Source organism: Triticum aestivum, chromosome 6A (genome assembly GCF_018294505.1).
Source record: "Triticum aestivum cultivar Chinese Spring chromosome 6A, IWGSC CS RefSeq v2.1, whole genome shotgun sequence".
Taxonomy (NCBI): domain Eukaryota; kingdom Viridiplantae; phylum Streptophyta; class Magnoliopsida; order Poales; family Poaceae; genus Triticum; species Triticum aestivum.
Genome location: NC_057809.1, coordinates 16,960,661 through 16,972,510, shown reverse-complemented (window position 1 = coordinate 16,972,510; position 11,850 = coordinate 16,960,661). Strand labels below are relative to the sequence as shown.

At 49.1% G+C, this 11,850-nt stretch overlaps 1 long non-coding RNA gene and 1 pseudogene across 13 annotated transcripts; both read left to right on the top strand.

The window, feature by feature from the left end:
• The first annotated feature begins 4,236 nt into the window (after nucleotides 1–4,236).
• On the top strand, nucleotides 4,237–10,702 carry LOC123131700 (uncharacterized). 13 transcript variants are annotated; one of them, XR_006464290.1, is made up of 8 exons: nucleotides 4,237–4,586; nucleotides 4,688–6,393; nucleotides 6,639–6,840; nucleotides 7,255–7,491; nucleotides 7,579–8,675; nucleotides 8,789–8,984; nucleotides 9,418–9,978; nucleotides 10,065–10,700. It is a non-coding gene; the product is annotated as an uncharacterized lncRNA (long non-coding RNA). The 13 variants fall into 13 exon arrangements; XR_006464287.1 differs by having other exon boundaries at nucleotides 4,688–4,860; nucleotides 4,961–5,147; nucleotides 6,639–7,491; nucleotides 10,065–10,699; XR_006464293.1 differs by having other exon boundaries at nucleotides 4,688–5,147; nucleotides 10,065–10,699.
• Nucleotides 10,703–10,723: 21 nt separating this feature from the next.
• On the top strand, nucleotides 10,724–11,555 carry LOC123129314 (methyl-CpG-binding domain protein 2-like; annotated as a pseudogene).
• Nucleotides 11,556–11,850: the final 295 nt, after the last annotated feature.

The window sequence follows — 11,850 nt, the reverse complement described above, 5'->3', positions numbered from 1 at the left end:
ATCCAACCAACATAAAAGTACTTCAAAGAGCGCCCCAAAGTTTCTACCGGAGAATCAAGAACGTGTGCCAACGCCTATGCATAGGTTCCCAATGTCACGAAACCCGCAAGTTGATTACCAAGACATACATCAAGTGTTCTCATAAAAGACTCAATCCGATAAGATAACTTCAAAGGGGAAACTCAATTCATCAAAAGAGAGTAGAGGGGGAGAAACATCATAAGATCCAACTACAATAGCAAAGCTCGGGATACATCAAGATCATGCCAAATCAAGAACACGAGAGAGAGAGAGAGAGAGAGATCAAACACATAGCTACTGGTACATACCCTCAGCCCCGAGGGTGAACTACTCCCTCCTCGTCATGGAGAGCGCTGGGATGATGAAGATGGCCACCGGTGAGGGTTCCCCCCCTCCGGCAGGGTGCCGGAACAGGGTCCCGAGAGGTTTTTGGTGGCTACAGAGGCTTGCGGCGACGGAACTCCCGATCTATCTTCTGTTCTGGAAGTTTTAGGGTACGACGGTATATATGGGTGAAAGGAGAACATCGGTGGAGCTACGAGGGTCCCACGAGGCAGGGGCGCGCCCAGGGGGGAGGGCGCGCCCTCCACCCTCGTGACCGCCTCGTGGCTCTTCTGACGTGGGGTCCAAGTCCATCAGGTGGGTTTCCTTCCAAAAATAACTTCTCCAGTTGATTTCGTTCCGTTTTGACTCCATCTGATATTCCTTTTCCTCGAAATACTGAAATAGGCATAAAACAGCAAATCTGGGCTGGGCCTCCGGTTAATAGGTTAGTCCCAAAAATAATATAAAAGTGGATAATAAAGCCCAATATTGCCTAAAACAGTAGATAAAGTAGCATGGAGCAATCAAAAATTATAGATACGTTGGAGACGTATCAATGACGTCCCTCGAACTCTTGATCTAACAAAGGGTCGAGGGAGAGTTTCGTCAGTATGACGGCGTGGTGACAGTGATGGTGATGTGATCCGCGCAGGGCTTCGCCTAAGCACTACGACGGTATGACCGGAGGCGTAAACTGTGGAGGGGGCACTGCACACGGCTAAGAGAATATTTGATGTGCCTTTGGGGTGCCCCTGCTCACGTATATAAAGGAGGGGGAGAGAGGCCGGCGACCAGGAGGGGCGCGCCATGGGGGAGTCCTACTTGGACTCCTAGTCCAGGTAGGATTGGAAAAATACCTGAGTCACTCAGAACCATTTCGATGTCCGAATATAACCTTCCAATATATGAATATTTACCTCTCGACTATTTTGAGACTCCTCGTCATGTCCGTGATCTCATCCGGGACTCCGAACAAACTTCAGTCACCAAAAAACACAACTCATAATACAAATTGTCATCGAACGTTAAGCGTGCGGACCCTACGGGTTCGAGAACTATGTAGACATGACCGAGACACATCTCCGGTCAATAACCAATAGCGGAACCTGTATGCTCATATTGGTTCCTACATAGGAGATCTTCATCGGTCAAACCGCATAACAACATACATCATTCCCTTTGTCATCAGTATGTTACTTGCCCGAGATTCGATCGTCGGTATCATTATACCTAGTTCAATCTCGTTACTGGCAAGTCTCTTTACTCGTTCCGTAATGCATCATCCCGCAATTAACTCATTAGTCACATTGCTTGCAAGTCTTATAGTGATGTGCATTACCGAGAGGGCCCAGAGATACCTCTTCGATACACAGAGTGACAAATCCTAATATCGATATATGCCAACCCAACAAACACCTTCGAAGACACCTGTAGAGCATCTTTATAATCACCCAATTACGTTGTGATGTTTGATAGCACACAAGGTGTTCCTCCGGTATTCGGGAGTTGCATAATCTCATAGTCAGAGGAACATGTATAAGTCATGAAGAAAGCAATAGCAATAAAACTAAACGATCATTATGCTAAGCTAACGAATGGGTCTTGTCCATCACATCATTCTCTAATGATGTGATCCCGTTCATCAAATGACAACACATGTCTATGGTCAAGAAACATAACCATCTTTGATCAACGAGCTAGTCAAGTAGAGGCTTACTAGGGACACTCTGTTTTGTCTATGTATTCACACATGTACACAGTTTCGATTAATACAATTCTAGCATGAATAATAAACATTTATCATGATATAAGGAAATATAAATAACAACTTTATTATTGCCTCTAGGGCATATTTCCTTCAAGGAACACTCAAGCACAAGTCCAATCACACATCCACTAGACTCAAATCCACACAAGATCCACAAAGGTACAAGAACAACAAAAGGAAGGATACAAGGTAAGTTCATCCCACTCCTATGGAGGTGAGGTCTTGGTGATCCTATGATGGGGATCCTTCCCTAGAAGGGGTCTTTATCCACTAGGGATCTTCTCCAAAGGAGGTCTTGAACTCCAATGGATTCTCTCTCTCTCTCTCTCTCTCTCTCTCAAGAGGAGGTAAAAGGAGCAAAGCTCACATATTTCAAGTAATATCCTTTGCTAAGTCTAAATGGAGGAGGGAGAGGGGTATATATAGGAAGGTGGAGGAAGGGGACGAAGTGGAGGCCCAAAACAGCAGCCTCGGCCGTCCATCTTGTAGGGCCCGTGCGCACGGGGTTAGGCTCATGTGCACGGGGGTCCCGTGGGCACGGTAAAAGAGCGTGCGCACGGGGTGCTCCAGCGCCAGTTTCCTGTGAGGCTCGTGGGCACGGGGTCGGAGGGGCCCGTGCGCACGGGGTCGCCTGGGAGTTGATGTCTTCTTCTTGATGCTTCCTTCTCCGCATATAGGCTTCCCTCTTGGATGGTTTAGATGTTCTCTTCTTCTTGTACTCCTCCTCGATGAATGTGTATCTCCGCTCACACCTATATAGGCACGAGAGAGGGGTCAAGTAGTATACCATCCTCGAAAGGTACAAGTGGACACGTGTAAAGGAGGTGATTCACCTTTGTATGTATGAAGTAGATGTCGCACGTGTCACTTGCCAAACGGACTCTTGACATGGTGATATCCATAGGATGCTCCCCATCACTTTGCCAATACCTCTTGGCGTTTTGAGAAGTACCCGTGCATGCATCAAGAGACACTGCATTCCATGCCTTGATCAAGATTTGATCTTCCAAGATCGTGTAGTTCTTCGATCTCTGGCCTTTTCCAGTTCTTGCTTGCGATTGCTCATACGCCCCCTCATCGATCTCCTCCACTTCTTTCTTCACCCCCATGATCATCCACGCCGCCCTCCGTTCCATTGTAATCAAATGCAGCGAACGGGGCTTGTTCGATGTCAACGGCGTTGGTGTCCAACAAGTTCACGAACTCGGCAGTTGCATTGTTCGAACCACTGCTATAGTGAACGACAACAAGTCACGAGCTATCGCAAATGGCAAAAAGCAAAGAAAATTTCCATGACCGAAGAGGCATACCTTCCGGCCATTTCGTCAAACACCTCGCTTGCGGTGGGAGCAGCACCGTTGAGCGGCATCGCCGGGGAACCTCTTTCCGGGGCGGAGGGAGTGGATCAAGGAGCCGGCTTCTTTGTAGCCGGAATCCTCTTCCGCTTTACGCCGGAGACCTTGGCGACCTTCTCCGCCGCCGGCCGGGATCGTGCAGCGGCGTTGGCGCCCGGAGCGCGGGCCTTCCCGGTGGGGGCAGCCGGATTCCCGCCCTGCACGACCACATTGCTCTGCCGCTTGCGGGCAGGCGCAGTGGTGCCTTGGGCGACGGCGGGGCCAACATGGCCAGCGACAAGATCCGCCTGAGGGGATTGAGCGTGCGCGACCTCGACGGTGACGGGGGACTGCAAGGAGTCATCCATGGCGGCGAAGGACAGCCGGGGAAGACGCACCAGAGCGGGAGGTGGCGGGAGCAACGACCGCACGGAAATGTCCCTCCCACCAAATCTCGCTGCGGATAGGGGCCGAGCTCGGATCGTCCTCCCACCCCGTGAATCTAGAGGTCGGGGGAGATCTTTTGTCGCGCCCCGCAAAAAAAATTACGGATCGGACACGTATGCGGGGTCTATTCAGGCGGGATTTTTCACGCCGACCCGCATTTTGACAGTTATTTTGCGGGTCGGGGCTTTTTTGGGGTCTGCCAGAGTTGCTCTAATGCAGGCCCATTTGATATTTGATTGAGTAAGTAGCATTAGAACCACTCGTACATGTCACGTACTACATGAGGCTTCCCCTAAAAGAAAAAAAGAAAAACAAATCCCCCCCTCTCTTCTCTCTCTCTCTTCTCAATCAATCCCCTCCAGCCTTCCATTAGCAGCCGGCGGATTCTCATCTCAAAAACGCAAAAGGAAAAGGAAAAAAAATGCAGCCGGCGAAGAGAATGCCGCTGCGGTGGGGCTTATCCCGGCGCTATTTCTCGATTCTTTTCTTCCAATTCCACAAACCCGGCTGGGTCTCAGGTTGCGGGTGGCTGGCAATGCTGGATCTGAGGCACAAGTAGGAGGGCTGCACGCCGCCTCTGGTCCACGAGAGAGAGGTATGGGCGGATGCGTTTATGGAGATTCAGGGGCAAATGGAAGCACTTGAGCTGTGTGTGCCTTGCCCATTGCTGCTGCTGTTGGACCTCTACCAATGTAAGTGCCTTTGCTTTGCATCACATTTTTACCTTGTCCTTGTATGTATTTCAGTGCAATTAATAAGATTTGTTACAGCTATTAATTGAAATTTTTGGTAGATCACACGGTTGCAGATGCATCTGCTTAAGGTGATTCTTCAAGAGACTGTAAGATGAGAGTCTTGTCTGTCGCTTCTGAAGTGTAGCAGTAGATTTTGAAGAACAGGTTACAGATGGAAGGACTGCATTCTGAAGATGGACTGCCTGGCAAAAGGGTAACTTCTGAAGAACAGGTTGCTGATGCTGATGCTGTTCTCCTTCACTGGCCACTTAAAGTTTCTGAATGCGCTGCAGCCCATTTTGATGGATTTATTCACTTCTGGATGGTTTTAGTGTGCCCAAGCCTCTGTTGGAAGAGAAGCAGAGGAGACCAGGGCTGTCCTTTGTGCTGGAGCAGTCAAAGGCCAATCTGTGGAGCAGTCAAAGTTGACTCCTAGCTGCCAGTCCTATCTCCAACCCTGCTTATAAGGCTGTCTTGGATGCTTCTCAGGCTAATAGTACTTCATGGGAGTTGATGAAGGTAATTATGTTGTACTCCCTCTGTAAACTAATATAAGAGCGTTTAGATCACTATTTTAGTATTCTAAACACTCTTATATTAGTTTAGGGAGGGAGTAAATTATTGCAGCCACTGTTATATGCATCAGTATCCCAGGCTAACATGTTCTTAGCGCAACACGAAATGCTTCAGACAAAAGTCAGCTATAAAAATGATACTGAAGATTGAAAACCTATCCTGTGTCTGGGTGATTGCTCTCCTCCAAAGAGAAGCCTGCTATTGCAGTGCATGTTGGGTTGCCTAAAGATAATCACACTAGAGGATTGCGCCACTCATATCTGCATCGAGTAATATTTTCTCTAATCTTATCGGCTGAAAGATGTAATGTACAGCATACTAGTATTTCATGAAAAATGGATAGAATATTTATAAGAAAAAACTGAACTGGCATTCAAGTTTAGAGCTTTTTTTAAGCACATAATCTTGATACGTAAATGGAAAATTTCCTTGAAAAAGCTGCAAATTTGTCAGTGCAACAATACAGCATATTTCTCAACTAGTTATTGTATACTTTAAGAGTTCCCAAAACTATTACAAGCGACTCCTGCGTGCTCCCAACAAAAGAAAAAAATAATTGATCTTTCTCAACTTCTTCTTCTTATTCTTCTTATTCTTCTTATTCTTCTTCTTCTGTGCCTTATTCTTCTTTGCCTTTGCCTCCTCTTCTTCCTCCCACTTCTTTCTCTTCAAAACCCACAGGATCTCGCAACATTAAATTTACAATCTTCAGTGCCTCCTCCGGTGTTTCGACGCCTGTTTGCTTACGTACTTGCCTATATCTGCCGCCTACGTTTGCCTGGCGAAATGGCCATTCTTCGCCCTCATTCCATCTGTACAAATAATGGGACAAAGCTGCCCAATTCACCACGTACTTTGACTGTTGCTCAGTAATGTAAATGGCCTCCTCTGCATCCCATCCGGCAGCAACGGCAACCCGGATTGGAATCAGCCGTACCGACTCGGGGAACATTAAGGTCAGCGTCGCATATGCCACCTGAAGGTCTTCCAGTGGTGTGGTTGCAGGGTCATAGTTGGAGAGGACCGAGACTGCGTCCAGTGCTGATCTCCTACTCAGTGCAAGCTTCACTAGTTCTCTGTGACCGCCAGACCCTAGCGTTGACAGGATCGATTTGTACTTCTCGTCGAAGGGGAGCTCGATTGCCGGGGGATCAGAGTTGGCAAACAGCTCCCCCCACCCTTTCAAGTGGTACGTCTGCACCTTCTTGCTGTACCCGAGATTGTAGAGGTCATCGTCTGCTATGTGCATCGTGACTTCATCCTCTCCTGGGCCTAGCAGCTTGAAATTTATCATCCTTGCGGGCATGGTATGCCTCGCCGGACCCCTTCGCGGTCCGAGAAAGAAATGTGCCTGGCTCTTACTAAACTCTAGCCTAGGCTTATTATCTATACATATATTCTCTAATTTGTTGTAAGCTATCTCGAATGGCTCAGATTTTAAATCATGTACACGCTCGATGAACTGGGTGTCACCTACGGCTGGTGACAGCAAGAGAAGCAGACACGCCGCCGCCAAAGAGGATGCCGGTGAGGTGAGCGGCCATCTTCTGCTTCTCCGTGCTTGATCGCGAAGAGGACGCCGCGCCGGTTCGTGAAGACGCCCCGCCTTTTCGTGAAGACACTGCGCCATCTTCTGGTTCGCCAATGAGTAACAGTTAGTGTGAACTGGGATTGTTTTGCTTGATTGTTGTGCATCCGCACAGTCATCACCCTAGAATATATATACTTGATTGGGAGCAACCTACTTTTGAACAACTTTATCAACAGTAAGCATAGGAGGCAGACCTACTTGTTAACAACTACAGTAGTCAATGTTAACTGCAGGACACAATGGCTATATTTGAGCACATTTCATACAGGGCACTATGGTAATCTAGGTGTTTAGCACATTCTAGAGAAGCAGGACACACTGGAATGACCACTATGTGCCAACTTTGCTTTTCGTGATTCCTCGTATCATCGTACTTGATTTATTTAAGTGTTCATGGTCATTGTGTATAGTTCAGTGATGCCAGTGAACTGATGAAAAGCACCTTTAATTTTATATCAGGAATCTTCAACTGGTGACTGTAGAAATACTGAACATGTTGAGGCAGACAATACTGCTAATCCAAGTATGTTGCTGGAAGGAGCAGATTCTCCTGCTAGGGGACTTAATGCAAACAATGACGACGCTGTTGATACAGATCAAGTCCACTTGGAGTCACCAATTAGCCCAGCTACCTTAGCAGTGTCTACTGAATTTGAAACTCAGACTTGCCAATCAAGTATGCATGTGGAACGAAGTGTAAGTGTACCCGCCCAACAAAGTTTAGCAACTTTTCAATCAAGTATCTATCAAGTATGCCTCCTGAACAAATCTTGCGATTTGCAGCCTGAAGTGCAACATTCAACCTCAATGCAAGATCAACCTGCAGAAAAACGAGCATGTATCGTGGGTCCCGAGGCAGCAATGCAGGATGAGACAGCAGAGGCAGAGCGAGCAGGTACCTCTTGGGTGCCATATCAGCTCAGGTTTTGCCGCTTGAAATGCAATCATCATCAACCTCAATGCGGGGTGTTCCCTTTGTGTCTGGTCTGCAGAGTGTGTCAGTCCATCAAAGTGTAGTACCTTCACTGGATCCACATGCAGGAGTACAGTTATCTGGCACTGTGACACCTCATGCTATGCAACTACCAGCCTCAATGCCTGTGGAACAGAGTAGGACACCTGCCCAACAAAGCTTAGCAACTTTGGGTCATCCACCAGCAGAAGCAGAACCAGCAGGTATTCTGGTCACAGAGGCAGCTTTTGTTTTGCAGCCTGAAGCCCGACTGTCAACCTCAATGCAGGATCAACCAGCAGAAGAAGGAGCATGTATCTTGGGCGCCACTGCTGCTCGAGGTTCGCAGGTTGAAGTGCAACCATCAACCTCATTGGATTCACATGCCGGAGCAGAATCAACAGATACGTTGGGTGTGGTGACAGCTCCTGATATGCAATCGGAAATACAACCATCAGCACTGATGCAGGATCGACTTGTGGCAGCAGAAGGAGCATGTGTTCTAGGAGCTACAGTAGCCCAGGATTTGCAGACTGAACTGGAAACAGCAACCACAGTTCAGCATGACCCACTTGAAAGAACACGCTCTGAAGAAAGGAGACAAGCTGGTTTTGAACCAAACACAGCAGCCAGTCCTGAGCATGATCTACAGTCTGAAATACGGCCATCAGCCTCAATGCGTGATCGACCTGCAGGAGCAGAAGGAGCAGGTATGGTAGGCAGTACGGCAACCCATGATTTGCAGCCTGAACGGCAATTATTAACCACAGTTCAGCATATCCCCATTGGTCCTGATTAGCCTACCCAACTCCCTCCAGTCACGCCATTAGTGTTTAACAATCCAATATTTAGTGATGAACCGCTGAGAAATGAGTTGGAAAAAATAATTCATTGGAGCACTTTGCTTGATAAAGGCCATGAAGATAAGGTTTGTTTTTTTGTTTTGTTTTGTTTGTCTATTATCTGTTTTACTGTAAATTGCATTTGCTAGTCGTGAGTTTTTTTCATGTCTTGCTTGGCTGCACATCTATTTGTCAACAGAGATCACAACTTCAGGCAGAGCGCAACCAAGGAATAGAGAAGATAAACAGGAAGTATGACTCGTTACTTCAACAAGAAGATTCCGCTCATCGTCTGAAGCGGACTCAGTTGAATGGTATCTACCAGAAAGTTTACGTGAGCAAATCACTAGCTGAGAATTTCCGACGCCAGTTCACGCCATCAGTTGCATCTCAAGGTATCCACCTAACTGTCGCTAGAGTATCTCGTTTGGTTTTCCAAAACAATGATCTGTTCATAGCTAGTCTTTCAGCATTTAGCTCTGCTCGCTGTGATATTTCTGTTTAATACATATCTTTCGAAACGCTTCTTTTTCTTTTTGATCAACATATAAGATGGAGCATGGTGTCCTTGCATGATTCATTTACCAGCACCTTGTGTGTATTCGGCTGTTTCTGTACGGTGAAACCCTTACATGTGTGATCTGTGAGGAGTGTCATTTTCTTGTTGTTTCTCACTTCCTTTTCAAGGAACCCCACGCTAGATGGTTGCATTACATAGACTTGAAAAGCCAAAGCACAATGTAAATCCATGATCTGTTGCTTACTCAGATGCTCCTTAATCTTTTGATCATGCGAGTAATGGTTAGTTTTTCTCCTTGTGCGTTGCAGGGAGATTGGTGAGCCATGTAATGGAGCAGCTACCCGAGTCTCCTTCTTCAGCGGCTCGGATCGCAGCATCGTCGTCGGTTATCCCATCACCATCCATCGGAGCGGCAGTGCACAGTTCAGCAGGACCCTAGGCCCGCGCTCCGTCGGTGGCTCTGCCATCCTCATCACGGACGGTCCAGCCATGCATGCCTGGCAATCTCTCTGGAGCAACATCACCGCCTTTTGTTCCAGCGCCTTGGCTACATGCAAGCTACGGACCACAGTTGCGCGCCGTCCATGTCAGATCCTAGCAATGGATCCATCGAATTTGATCTATGAATGAACACAAGTAATTGGAGGAAATAATTTGGGGGAAGTATGCTTATGTATATATAGAGTATGTGCAAGTAGCAAAAATAGAATGAATCCCACGCTACCAGTCGCAGCTGGCTATATAGCGGAGGGGAACAGAAAGTTACAGGTACTGCAGGTAATAACCGAGTCGGAAATGAAACAGCAAGTAAACTAGGTGGCTCGATGGTGTCGACGTGGCCGGCTAGGCGCCGTTGGATAACTGAATCGGTAAGTTGCTGTCATCTCTTTCTTCTTATTCAGTTTCGGGATCTGACAGTCCAGCCACAGTCAGTCTCACCCAGCAATCTCTACAGAACAATGCCACCTGGTATTCCGACGCCTCGGACACAGGGCAGCTACAGGCCCGCTGGAGCAGCAGCACCTCAGGATGTCGCCCCCACGGACCGCCAGCAGCAGCACCTCAGGATCTGCCCACATTTCTCTTCCTTTACCACGCCACCAAGATAGTAAGATGGATCGAATGCTTTTGGACCGGGCAAGGAATTCTCCACAATCCGGCCCTGGCATTCACATGGACCCAAGATATGCCACTCTTTTCTTCCTCCGATTTCACCTTTACTACTGCATGTCAGTAAGGCCATTGATTTAATGACGATGATACTACAAGTGCTCATTCTAGGCCATCTCCTCACTCTACCCATCGTCATTATTAGTTTAATGACAGTGGTCGCAGAAAGAGGGGGAAACGAACGAAAGCCAGATACTCCGTTGCAACCAGTGAGTCTAGTTCCGGCCACATGGATCCGGGCAATGCAGATAAGCCAGATTCAAATAGCCCGCGAAATAGCCGCAATAGCTGCGCTATAGCTGCCCGGGAGCCTCGCCACTAAGCTATGGCTGTTGCCGTGAAAACCTCAACATATCCCTCTAAATGGCAGAAAAATCAGCAAAAACCTCTAGAAATCATCTCTCCCACCAGAATTTTTTTTGCTATTTGCCGCTATTGCCCGCTATGCGCTATAGCTGCCGAGAGAGGCCGCCGCGAAATCGTTTCTCCCGCGATTTTAATCTATGAAGCTGACCCTTTTGTTAATCAAAACTTAGAACTCCTCTCTTTAGTTGTACTCTCTGACCAGGATAATTGTCTGAAGCAATTCACAAGTTGCTGTCGCGGCTGAACCACTGCCACGTGGTGCTGCTGCTGGGGTACTGCTCGGAGCGGCAGGGACGGGCGGACGGCAGCTGGTGTTCGAGTGCATGACCAACGGCAATAGGAAGCCCATGGACCGGGCGAGGGGCCTCAAGTACCTTCACCGAGACATCAAGTCCACCAACATCACGGACCGGTTCAGGGCCAGGATCACGGACCTTGGCATGGCCAAGTGCCTGATGAACGACGGCGTGACGAGCTGCTCCAAGTCCGACGTGTTCAGCTTCGGCGTGGTGGTCCTGGAGCTCATCACGGGCCGGCAGCCGGTGCACAAGAGGGGCGGCTCCGGCGCCGGCGGCGTGGGCGCGGACGAGAGCCTGGTGATGTGGGCGACGTCGCGGCTGCGGGACAGCAGACTGCTGGTGGCGGAGCTGCCGGAGCCGGCGCTGAAGGGCGTGTTCCCGCCCGAGGAGATGCAGATCATGGCGCACCTGGCAAGGGAGTGCCTGCAGTGGGACCCCGAGGCCAAGCCCACCATGACCGAGGTCGTCCGCCGCCGCCTCAGCTGGCTTCGTCCCGGGGTTCCGTGCCGAGAGGCCACAGGAATGCTCGGTGTGGCAGGGCGGCGACCACCTGCACGGAGGGGGCGCCTTCGTATCGGGCGAGGTCGCGGTCAACATCGGCATGCCGGTGACGATGGGATGGAGCTGGCGGTCGGCGGAGCCGCGGCTGGAGACGTCCACGCAGCCGACGACGGCGACGAGCCTCTACAGGTGAACGGTGGTAGAAGAGTTAGAGGCCAAGCAGGTGACCTGGGAGCGCCCTGGCCGACCCGTGCTCGCGGCGGTGCGCCGTGGAGGTGCGACCCGTGCTCATGCACGCCGCCGGCAAGGTCCGGTGCAGCTGTCATGCATGCACGCTAGGTACTCTTTGACATAATGCGTGAGAGAGACTAGTGAGAGGGAGAGAAAGACTAGTCAACCTGTACA